The sequence below is a fragment of the Carassius carassius genome, chromosome 17 (assembly GCF_963082965.1).
Source record: "Carassius carassius chromosome 17, fCarCar2.1, whole genome shotgun sequence".
NCBI classification, from domain to species: domain Eukaryota; kingdom Metazoa; phylum Chordata; class Actinopteri; order Cypriniformes; family Cyprinidae; genus Carassius; species Carassius carassius.
Window position 1 is genome coordinate 2,868,369 of NC_081771.1, and position 13,653 is coordinate 2,882,021.

A 13,653-nucleotide genomic window follows, 5' to 3' on the forward strand; every position below is an offset into this window, starting at 1 on the left:
GTGAAGCAAGGCTGTATTTTCAGCATCATTACTGCAGTCTTCAGTGTCACATGATCTTCAGAAATGGTTCTAATATGCTGATTGCTGCTCAAGAAACATTTCTGATTATTAAAAAAATAATAAAACAGCATATTATTAAGCTGCTTCATATTCAAATCATGATACTTTTTCAGAATTCCTTAATGACCAGAAAGTTCAAAATAAACAGGTTTTATTTGAAACAGAAATCTTTTGTAACATTATAAGTCTTTCCTGTCACTTCTGGTCAATTTAATGCATCATTGTGCCCTGGGACAGAGCAAATTCAAGAGACAGTTCACCCAAAAACTTTTTGACCAATCAGTAATCAGTTATCATTTACGTTACACTATATGATACCATTCAGCATTACAGAATGTCCTGAATAAAAACGGCATCATCAGGTCTAAACAGTGACGAATGGAGTCTGACATCATCACAGATGCTCGAAGGCATGCTGCTACACAACTGTGTTCAGATAACTTATCAGAAGCTGCTCGATTGCTGTTCAAAAACTGAATGTGTAGTGTGTGTGCACGTCGACAGCCCTCAAATACTTTACATTCAATCACAGCTAAAGAGAGAATGGAAATGATATCAAAAGAGATATCTGGGGAATTTTTGCTACATATACTGTAAGTAAAACCTGCAATGCATTTCTCTGGTATGCCTGGTATACGTAATGAGAGACGGATGAGGAGGAGAACTGACTCTTATTGATCAGTCAGCAGGAGGAACAGCATGAGCAGCAAAACGAGTCAAGCCCACGCAATTTCTATGGCAATGGTGTGGCTATATGGGTGGTGGATAGCGTATAAATATAATTTCATGAATATTATAAATAATATAATTTAAATTTTATTTATTTTTAATTGTAATTATAGTACTTAAAATTATATAAAATGTATAATTTATTCTTAGCTAATTCTTATATTTTATAGTTTTTTATGTATATATATATATATATATATATATATATATATATATATATATATATATATATATATTTGCTGTTTTATATTAATTTCACTGTTAAAATGTGCAACTATTTCTGTCCGAATCTGTCAGGTTGATTTAATTATAATAAATAGTAAAATAATACAATTAAAGATATATATTTAAATTAATAAAATTAAATAATAACAAATGATTTTACTTAAAAAGGGTCATTTGTTTTTGAACACATTTTTGGTTAGCTGAATGAAGGTCTTCAGTGACTACAGACTCAAACTGCACACATACTCTGAGCTGTAATAACCTGTCCATCTGCAGGGACTGCACCTCTGCACTGCAGCACTCATGAGACCTACAGATCAATAGAGACAAGCACATTCTGTACACCGCTTCAGTACCACAAACATACAAGCTCTTCCAGATCCCAGAGCCTGACGACTCCACGGAATTCCAAAGAATTCTGATGCTTGTTAATCATTCGCTGAAACATATCCTCGTGCCTTTAATGTTCGTTTGCTGAAAACTTTGTCTAATTTGATCATGCTTTCAGCTGCCAATAAAAGTCTGGCTTCTGTTTTATCACATATCCAGCTAACAGAGAAACATGTACTCAGAAAAAGTTAACACAGGAAAAGCACACTGTAAAAATGTATTTTTAGCATGCATTCAGTTTCAGTTGTTCTACTTCAAAATATCATGTTTAATTCAATGTGTTGCTATGTTTGTGAAATTTACCAGCGATTTCTGTGTGAAAACTGCCAGCAAATCCTACACCATTTTTATTTTCAGTGCCCGTTTCTGAAAATGTAAGAGTGGCAGGATTATGATCAGCTGTTCTTCTGAGCCCAGGTCTGATGAATAATTCATTGCCTTCAGTTAACGGATCACAGCGACAAACGATTTGAGAGTCCCTGGGTACCCGCATATGTCAGAGCACTTTAACTTGAGCCATGTGGGCTGTGTTTTCTCTCGGTCAGCTGAAATGCTTCATCATGCATGTGTGATGTGACTCCAGATCTGATGTCATGGCTCATGATGCTGATTTCCTCATATATAACCACTTCATGTTCTTGCAAAAGTCTCATAAAGACATCTATTCTGATAAACAGCTTTATATCAATTAACACAACGTTTTAGATGCTCAACAGTGTCACATGCTATAAAGTCAATGGAAAACATATTTTTAGATCATTCTTGAATAGTTATCACGCATTTTTTGACATCACATCAATTGAGAAAATATCTGGAATATTTGTACTTGTAGAAATTTTTGTCAGAATTTGGAAGTGAACTGCAAAAAAGAAAAGTGGGGATGTTTTTTATTTATTTATTTTTATTATTATTATTACCAGGGTCTAAAATATGACACCCCCACTGAAAATCCCTCTATTTTGCATTTTACTATCCCAATCTAATCCAATAGTTTAATATAAATGCATATAGACACTGTAAAAATGCTCACTATTATTTACTTGCAATAAATATTAATAATAATCAATAAAAAATTATTTTACACTAATTGTAATATGCTTTATCTTGTGGCATTTTATAATTTTTTGAATTTCATTGAAATATTACAGATACTAAAATAATACTATTTAAATGTGCAGATGTTAACCTCACATTTCACTGCTGGTTATATATGCTCTATATAATTGTGTATGTGACGAATAAAAATCTTGAATCTTAACCTAATGCTGTCAAAAATAATAATAATAAAGCAGTAATAATAAATGATGAAAATTGCTTCAAAGTAAAAACTATACAAATTTTAAATAAATACTTTATGTTGTATATTTAATTTTGTTTTATATCCATTTCTATCACTGTCACTGTTAAAAATAAAAATGTACAGATGTAATGTGCAGAAGCTGTTTCTCTCTGATCAGCACAAGCCAATGTAGTTAAAAAAATCGTATAAAAATGTTTCAAAGTAAACCCTACACCAGTTTTCTTTCAGTGTTTTTTTTTTTTGCCATATAAATGAGTGATTTTCTATCCTTTATTCTCCTCAGCATGTGACTGGCTTCTCTTTGCTGTCTGTAGCTATAAATAAAGTATATTCAAGCAGCACCCTGCCCCCAAACTAAACACCTCTCTCCCAAAAGCTCTCCACACGGCCAACAGAAACAGGCCGGATGTCCAAACACACCGAGGCCGTCGCTGACATGCGCCTGCACAAGTCAACACAATTTCAGCCTATCAGCTCTACATCGAGTTGATTAGAGCAGCCCTGAAAGGTGACGGTACTGAAATAAGAGAAGAGCTGAGAGGGAAACTTCAGCACATCCTCAAGCACGTCTGTGATACTGACAGAAAAGCTTCACATTACAGCAAATAGAGCTGTAAAAGCCCTGTGGATGACACACTCAATCATAATGCATGATGTCATTTTATTAATGTGATATTAAAAGGCATATTTGCATAATGTCTGATGTCACTGGAATTTCATTCATTCATCATCATTCATTATAACTCAATATTTTTCAGATTTTGTTACCTTGACTAACATTGCAATAAATTACATTTCACCGCAAAATCAAAATAAAGAAACTATCTTGAAAACAAATCAATTATTTTTAATTACATTATTTCTGTGATGATTAAGTACATTTTGTTCTCACATTTTCATTTTTATAATGTATTTAGATGTTTATTGATATATATATATATATATATATATATATGTGTGTATATATATATATATGTGTGTATATATATATATATATATATATATATATATATATATACATATATATATATATATATATATATATATATATATATATATATATATATATATATATATATATATATATATGTATATATATATATTACTATTAGTATTGATTCTCATTAGATTCTATTCTTTTAATAAAGTTTCCCTATTACATAAAAAATTATTGGAATGCAATTTTTTATAGCAAAAAATCAAAGCCAATATTACAAATATCATGATAAATAAATTATTAAATAAATGATGTCAATAAATAAATTACAACATATGCTCATTTTTCACATATTGGTAATCACATAAAAATATGCTTAATTGTTTAAACTGAAAAACATATTGAGTTTACTTTGAAACCATTACTAGTACATTTCATAAATAATTACAAATAAATAGCAAGTAACACATTGAATTAAACATGCAATTTTGAAATCAGAAAATGTGTTACCAGATTATGTACCTTGAAAAATACTTTTTACAGTGTACAAGAATAATAAAATAAAATACATTTCTTTTGATTTTGGTGTGAAACATATCCTGGACATATTCTTGACTGGTTTCGTGACTATCACCCTTACACATGCTATAATTTACTCAAGAGAGACATTCAGTATTTGATTTAGACTTAAAATATTTGTTCAGTATAAAACAATGCCTCACCTGGTAAATCCAGCATAAAAGAGAAAGATGTTCCCGGACCTGCGAGTGACACTGGATACTCCTGACATCAGACCAGTGTTGGACTAATGGGTGTGTCTAAAGCTGCCAAACCTAACTCTACCCATTCTCTATTACACATATTCATTTAGAAACATTTGCTCTGACACACACTCATGCTTCCAAGTGAACCTTGACAACCCCACCCAGCAAGAAGTCACACGATCAATGAGTCTTAATAAGACAGACACAATCTAAAAAAAAAACAGCAAAAATAATGTTTGATTTTTATTATTAAACTGATATTTCAGGTCAAGTGTTCGTTGAAGGGATGCTGTTTGCTATTTGTTACACACCCCTTTTTAGTGCATACTACTAAGTGAATTGGGAAGCAGGGTATTAATGCCTCAAAAAGTAGGTGAGAGAAGCATTTCTAAATGAGAGAATAAATATTTTTTAAAAGCATAGGGACTGATACTGATGGATACGGTGTTATTCAATACTGTGGTCAAAAAAAGGAAGCAAAATGGTGCTAATTGGCAACTAAAAGCTGTTCAGCACACAGTGGACTGGATCTCGTCCACCACAGGAACCGGTCAATAACATTGATCAGACCAGACTGAGGCCAGCAGATATCAACAGCTGAGATGCTCAGTGCTGAGACTATAACTAAAGGCCAATGTTAGCAGAGTTTGCTATAAGTCAGGCTGTAGCTCATACTGAGGGTTAATGATTCAAACAAACCAATAACTTTAATCAGTTTTGTCCTGTGCTGTTTGTGCTGCAGACATAAATTATGCTTCTAACTCTGTGGCTCATGTGGCACAAGTTCAAGAATTATTATTATTTTAATTTTTTTTAAATCAGACTTTTTGTTTTTGCAAGGCGGGAAAAAAGTGGGATAGTTCACCCCCCAAAAATGTCTAATTTACTCAAACCTGAATGAAATAAGTTTGTTTTGTATTTTGAAAACTGTTGGTAAGAAAGCTGTTTTGGTTCCCAATGACTTCTATTGCATGATCAATTTTTAAAAAAATTAATTAAATGATCTTCTTTTATGTTCCATAGTTTATGTTAGGCCGTTGTAGCCTAAACATTTACATGTAATAAACGGAATCAAATAAAATATTTATTTCTAAAGCTACTATTTGTAATGCCTACTTATTACTTTCTTATTAAACCAAAAATAGCTTTAAATAATATTTTTTATTTTCACAGCAAAATGTAATGTGCAATTAATTTGATGAATTAATCGTCACCATGTAATTAATTAGATTAAAAAATGTTGACTGACAGCCCTAACATATACATATACGGTATATATATATATGTGTCAGCAATGCTATTGTGTTTAACTCTATTCTGCAGTGACTGATCTTCACAGTGCATATAATAACACAGATGATGCAGGGTCTACATGAGAATCAAGAGTCTGATAGGTATCTCGCTCGTCTTTTCGTCTTTAGCCAGCTCAGTGCCTCGAGCCAGGTTAATTGCACTGGCTAATTTCCAAAAGATGAGCCTCGCAGATTCACTCTGCTAATGTCTTGTCAATTTCACATGAGTTCAAACCCAGTTCACGCTGACAATGGACTTTTCTTCACCTTCAGAAGGGAAATTCAAAGGGTGCTCTTTTATTCTGTGCCTAAATAACCATATTAATGTTCAGGCCGTGTATTTTCTCTCTTGGTTCATTTCTCAGCATGAAATCTAATCTTAGAGCAGCTCCCTGCAAACCGGATACTAATGAAAGCCACATAAATGAAGCATAACAACTAAAATGAGCAGTCAGCAGCTTCCAATAAATGAGTTTTTAGGTCTTTACATTATTTCAAAATTTCTTTGCATAAGAAAGACCCATACATGCCTCTTTCGTGCTCACGCTTGAGCCTCTGAACACAATAAAAAGATATCTACCACACGTTTCTTGGCTCCTCTTCTGTGCATTCAAGTGAGAAATACAGAGGCTGAGGCAGCACAGATCATCCATTACTAACACTGCATTTACACACACACACTGACACACACACACAGCCCTGAGCTCAATAACATTAAAGTGACAGGATCTGTTTGACATGAGAGCCAACAAACGATGACTGCAGTCACACTGACTGGTGTACTTTTAACTAGAATAGCATTAAAAGAGTAGTTAACCCTACACATTGAAAATTTGCTGATATTTCATTCACCCACTATGATGTAGATGAGTTAATTTCTTTATGGGAACAGATTTGGAGAAATGTATTCCATCATTTGCTCACCAATGGATCCTCTGCAGTGAATGGGTGCCGTCAGAATGAGAGTTTAAACAGGTGATATAAACATCACAATAATCCACAAGTAATGCACACCAGTCCAGTCCATCACTAAGTGTCTTCAGAAGTGAAAAGCTGGGTGTTTGTAAGAAACAAATCCATCATGAAGCCGTTGTTTGCAGCTAAAATACAAGTCCTCTATCCACAATGATGCTTTCACCAGTGAAAACTTTGACTTATTTGAATCAGGAAAGAAATCTGCAGATTCACTGCAAATGATGTAATTTCTCCAAATCTGTTCTGTTGAAGTAAGAAACGTATCTTCATCTTGGATGACCTGAGGGTGATGTATTTTTAACAAATGTTCATTCTTGGGTGACCTATTCCTTTAAAGAATGATGAAAAGAGAAACTTTTAATATAATCTGACAACAATGACATATTTATTTTTATTTTATTTTTTTTTGCCTCTTTAGTTCAAATTTTGAGGCCCAGTTAATGCATATGCATGATCAATAAACTGGTTGGCTTATTAAACTTAAAGGCAGGATTTACGTTCCCACAGCAGCCATAAAAGTGATCAAATTTATGCAAATCAACAGCATTAGATAATGACTTTGTTTGTTCCTGCATTTGGCAGAGGCAGATTTTGGAGTTTGTTCGAATCCCTAACTCTTAGTATCAGTGTTAATTTAGTATTATTTATTATCCAAGTCATATTTTTAATTAACTTTTATTAGTATATTTTCAGTCTTCGTTTTCATGTAAGTTTTAGTCATTTTTATTCGTATTTGTTCATCTTCCTTTTTTTAATTAGTTTTAGTAATTTTACCTTATTTCAGTTATTTGCTAAGACAACATTTCAAATTTTCATTTTAAGTTTAGGTTTCATTTAATATAGATCTATTTTTATTTCAGCTTCACTTCAGTCTGTGATTAATACTTATGATTAGTTAGTTTCTGTATAATATAATAAACACCTCTGATTAATGGAGCTCAAGTGCTCTGTTAGTGTTAGTGAAGAACAAAATAGATTCGGACATCACAGGTGATGCTTTGTGTAGGAAAGAGTGATTCATTCATTCAGTGAATGCTCAAGAGAGCGATGCACACTCCCTTTATCACTCTCGTGCATGTGTGTCTTAATAATGTGTTGGAGGGGTTGTGTAACAGCTAACAAAGATAAAGACAGTCACACCCCGGAAAAGCAGCACTACTGAGGCTCTGAAATCCATCTGAATGAAAAAACACTCTTAAAAATAGACGATACAAAAGTGGGGTTTCACAGCGAAGGCACTGAAGAACTATTTTTGGTTCCCCAAGGAACCTTTTAATGAACAGTTCTTAAATGAACCGCTTTCATTCTTAGTGTGAAGAAAATCGGAATAATCTTTTTCCTCTATAAAGAACCTTAGAATGGTTCCATGGACGTTAAAGATTCTTCATCATAAAACAGGTAGTTCCGGTCCTTGATTCTGATTGGTTGAGCCACATTCTAAACTGCTGTAAATTACACTACAAACATACACCTTTGTTTACTTCTGTGAGTTGCTCGGCAACCACTTTGTTGGAACCACAGCTGTTTCTGAGGAACTACATTGTTTGGTGGAAGAATACTATTTGTTCTGTTTTATTCTGTGAAACCTTACTACGTTTTATAAAAGCAATAAGCACCAAGAAGCCATGGTTTACAGTGAATTTATAACAGCTAAGGGGGTTTCAACAACACTCCTTAGCTGTTATAAATTCACTTTAAAGCTTCTTGGGACTTATTGCTTTATGAAACCATTGATGCCAATAAAGAGTCTTTGTTTTTAAGAGCAAAGAGCATTCACACAACGAGTGTCCAATAATATACAAATATGTGTGTGGATTTTGATGTCAGAGTTAGAAGACAACAGGGGAGGGGTTTTGTCACTGGAGGAAGTGTTATTATGATTTACGGACTCCTAGTTTGGCCAGAAGCAATGGTTAAAAACAACTGAATGATGGGCTTGTTGTTTTACAAACATGCAGCTTTTCTCTTCAGAAGCATTTATTGATGGACTGGAGTGCTGTGGATTACTTCATGTGGATTATTGTGATGTTTTTATCAGCTGTTTGGACTCTCATTCTGATGGTACCCATTCACTGCAGAGGAAGCACTGGTGAGCAAGTGATGTAATGAGACATTTCTCAAAATCTGTTCCTAATGGACTATTCCTTTAAGAGACTGAAGTATACAAGAAATACTCTTAATCTTGGCAAATTTTAGTCAGTAAAAATGTAGGCAGATTTTTCTTTCTTATGGGTGGAGTTGTGGAAATATCTAACAAACTGCACTTCGTCTCACTCCCACATCTTTTTAACATTCGTGAGGCACAAGTAAACATCTTCAGAGACGTTTAGAAACCAAGAAATTTATATCAGATCGCTGCAGACTTGCTGCTTGGCAATGTTCAAAGCATAAATCTCACATCTCTCCTCAGCATCTCATTGGTGTCTTCTTCTCTCAAGCATTTAGTCTCAATCAATATGTCCTACCATCCACCTCTTCAATTAGTTTCTCTCTATCTCTGTCCATCTCACACACAGACAGAAACTTTGGCAAGACTGCAGAGGAAGATCAATGCTGGATCTCACAGCAGCCAGAAGAGTATATGTGAGGATTTGAACTTGTTCATGTGGTAAGGCAAGGTCACAGCGCAGCTGATATCCACACTGGCTCAGACACACATGAGAATCTGTCAAAAAGCAACCAGCCTCCTGGTAATACGACGCTGGAGAGCCGCAGCAGCTGAGATCTTGTTGCATGGATTTCCTAAGGCTTCAAAGAACGGCGTAATCTATCCTAGAAAAGACGTCATACGGGCATGGACTCTTAAAATGCTCTCTGCTGGTTCTTTGCAGCAGCTCAGGTACAAATTTGACCAGAAACAATGTTCTGATCATATATCTGTCTATTTTTACCACAGAATTTTGTTCTTTATATTATATAAAAATAAAGATGACCAAAAGTCTGAAACCACATATTGATTTGAATCCTGTAAATAATAACAAAAAAATAGCAAATACTTTTTTTTATAAATACAAAGTAATTTTTTTTTTATTAAATAGTAAATTAATTTTATAAATAAAGATTTGTTAAATTCATTTTAATAAATAAAATGCCAAAACACAAACTACTGAACTAATTTTATAAATAAAATGCTAAATAAATGTATTATTAATACCAAATTACTTTTTTAAATAAACTACTAAATTAATTTTATAATTATTAATAAAACACTAAATTACATTTTAAAATTAACTACTAAATTCATTTTCAAAATGAATGATTTCAAAATGAATTTTGCTAATAAAATATATATTACATACTCACATATTTATTTGAAAAACTACTGTAAACAAAATGCTAAATTAATAAAATAGCAGATTATATAATTAAATAAATCATATATAAAATGACCCAAATTAAATAATTGAAATAATTCAATTATTTCATAATTGAAATATTTTTATAAATAAAATGATAAATTAATTGTATTAATTCAATATCAGCTTACATTTTCAAATAAACTACACAACTAAAAATTATTATTCATAAAAAACCAAATTGACTTTATAAGTATACTAGAAAAATATTTTACACAAATGCTAAATATTATAAATAAAATACTAAAATTGATGTTATAAATAAAATGTGAAATTACTTGAATTAAAATTTTTTAATAGGTATTCTAAATAAAACACTTTTTGTTATTATTATACTATTTCTATGAATTATTTGTATAAATAAAATATTAAATGGAGTTTATAAAGTACTGATTTAACTTTAGAAATACAATGCCAAGCTGATTATAGCCAAACTGATTATACAAATACAAGGTAGCAAATCAAATTAGCAAAACAAAAACCATCACAATCAGAGTAACAGGAATTACTATAACCAGGTCACAGGTTGGAATCCCATGTGAGGCGTAAAGGGTGAAAGTAGGTACCTGGGTGATAAAATCTGTGCCTTTGAGCCTGACCTGACCCTTGACCCGAATCATCCCTAAAGTGAGCAATGACACAGCCCTGCTGAACTCTGGGTCATCCTTCACAGTGACAGGCGTATGTCTGGCCTAGACTGATAAAATACCAATGATTCAGTGTGGGTTATGCAACCAAACAGACACATCATTCAGAACAGAGTAGTGTGCTCCTCACTGCATACTGAACAGTACACAAGTATCTGATATATTAGGCTATATGCAATGATAATCTACTTTCTACAGTTCAGCAGAGTTTTAAACTGAAGCATTTCTTAAGATGCACTCAGATTTTTATCCCCCAGATAAGCGTTCAGACTGTAAGGACCTTGAATTGTACCTTGAGTTTAGTTAAAAGCCTCTAAGGACATGCTCTCCATGGTTTTAGTTGCCATCTGAAGCTATATAGGGGCTGAAGGACAGATTCAGAATGAGATTTCAACAATATAACCATCAAGGTGAATGAGGCCTCCAACACAATCCAGTTAAAGAGCTACTGTATACTTTATGGCTTTGACTTCATCAGGTGAAAGGATTGGGGGGAATACTATTTTCTGCAGAAGATGAAAGCAGTGCTGGCTCGTGCAACATGGTTTCTTACATATTCTTCAGGGCAAATGTATAGAAGTCAGTTTCTGGCATGAAATAAAAAAAAATAAAAAGGTAATCGGGATTTTTATCTCACAACTCTTACCTTTTTCTCGCAATTCTAGGAAAAAAAGTAGGAATTGCAAGATATAACCTCAGAATTGTGACTTATTAACTTGCAAATCTGTGGGATGTATTATTTTTAATTCTGTGGTGAAAAAAAAAAGAATCAGAATCAGAACTACAATTTTTTTTTTCTCACAATTCTGAGTTTACATCTTGCAGATATATAAGACAGAATTGATCAAAAAATGTCGGCATTGAAAGAAATAAACTCAGATACTTAGATAATTGTCAGAGCTCAAAAGTTGCAATTACTTTTTTTGTTTTTGTTTATCCCGTGAAACTTGCTTCCATACAAATGAAATGAAAATGTAGAAAAAAAATCTATATACTTTAGATGAATACTAAGCACTACATAGAATCTAAAGAATACTCCCTTCAAACTGCATAGAAATCACAAGCTTTCCCTGGCAGAAAAATACGAACTGACCCAGAGCTAAAGAGTTCAGGTGCCAAGAGATGATTCAGGACCTCGGACAGTTCGAGACCCTCCGGAGGGAGGATTCACCTTTGACTTGAACAGAAGAAGTCAAAAGGACATCTGGTGTCTGTGAACCAGCAGTTCACTTCAGACACACACTCACATGTGTATTTACTGTTGGTGGAGACAGATGGAATCAGCGATGTAAGACCAAACTAAATGACAACAGAGACAACAATCAGACATTTACTAATCAAATAACACACTGCTGTAATGATTCATCTTCTTTACAGCTATGAGACCTGCTATTGATTTATTAAAGCAGACCTTTTGAATTTTTCATGCAAGAACACAGTAAAGTCTCCTTTGGGAGAAACAGAGATTGCATTTACTAAAACGGTCTATTGTTGATCTCAGAATAGAGGACTGGGATAACAAGCCCCTTAAATTAGATTCCTAATTCACATGCCACTCCAAGGTATTTCAATGGCACCATACACCTAAAAACCATACTGCTTGGTCTTTTTTTGTAAGTACAAACCTTTTTAAAGTCAAAAACTGTCCATTTTAAAACTAAAAGTTGCTGACTCATTTTAGGAGGATGATTTAACTCAAATTAATGAGCTATTCATAACTTTAAAGCATCAGATTCCCAATATTGTATACAGCAGTATTCTACATTTAAATTTATGCATTTAGAAGACGCTTTTATGCAAAGTGACTTACAGTACATTAAGCCTACACATTTTTATACCTGGTATTCTAAACAGATATTCTTAACAAAAATATGATACAAAAACAAAAGGTACACTTATAAAAAAAAACATAAAAATTTTATAATTTTAAACATGTCTTGGCATTACCATATGATACCCTCACTGTACCATAGTACATTTTGTAAGCTTATCAATATCATGTACAAAAAGATATAGCCTATAGCTTTTATATATAGCGGTATGTGCATAACTTTAGAATAGCTTATAATTAATCATTAATCAGTAAGTACATTGTATAAATATTAAAACAATCATCCTTAAGTCTCTTTGTAAAATGGCATTAAAATATGCCATGTTTTCTAATATTAATAGTTAACCCAATAGGTTTTAAATAGTTTATTTTTGTTACAATACTACATCATATTTTGCTGAATGCATGCAAAACTGTATGGTTGTCTATAATGATGCACAAAAGTCTAATTTATTCATGTAATTCCAATTCATTCGACACATGCATATTAATTCAGTTGCACACAGTGTTCAGTGTTCAGCATTGCGAAGAACCGCAGCGCTCTTTAAATGACTGCGCAAGCGTTTAGAAATAGGCTAAATGACATAACGCAAGACAAGACGTCTGACCGCATTTATCGACACGTAACCTCATTTCTGTTGCTAAATGAGAAAAAATAATGCTTTGAGACATACCAAACACAGATGAACGAGAATCCAGCCTCTCTGTGATACACACGATCCTCCACTCTAGTAAAACACAATAACGGTGAGCTGCCTGATTCGGTTCGTTTTAGCGAGTCGGCTCAAATTCACCGAGTCCGTTCACAGAAGTGAACAGTTTCCTTTAAACAAAAATGTATTTCAATAAACATTTTGTTGAACACGGAATACTCATATATTTGCTGTAACCATACAGTCTTAGCTGCAGTAAAGCGGTTTACAAAGGTATTGCGAAACTGTTCAAACGAATCGGTTCGAATGAACAATTAATAAAGCACAAAGATATCGGATGAACACGGGCAGTGTTGTGCTGCGGGAGTATCAAATGGGGGATGGTCAGCCAAAAGACCCACGTTACATATTAATGACTTTTACTGAAATAAGCACCGCACTAAGCTCAACGAATATATGAAATATATTTATATGCAAATTTTCGTCGAAGGCTT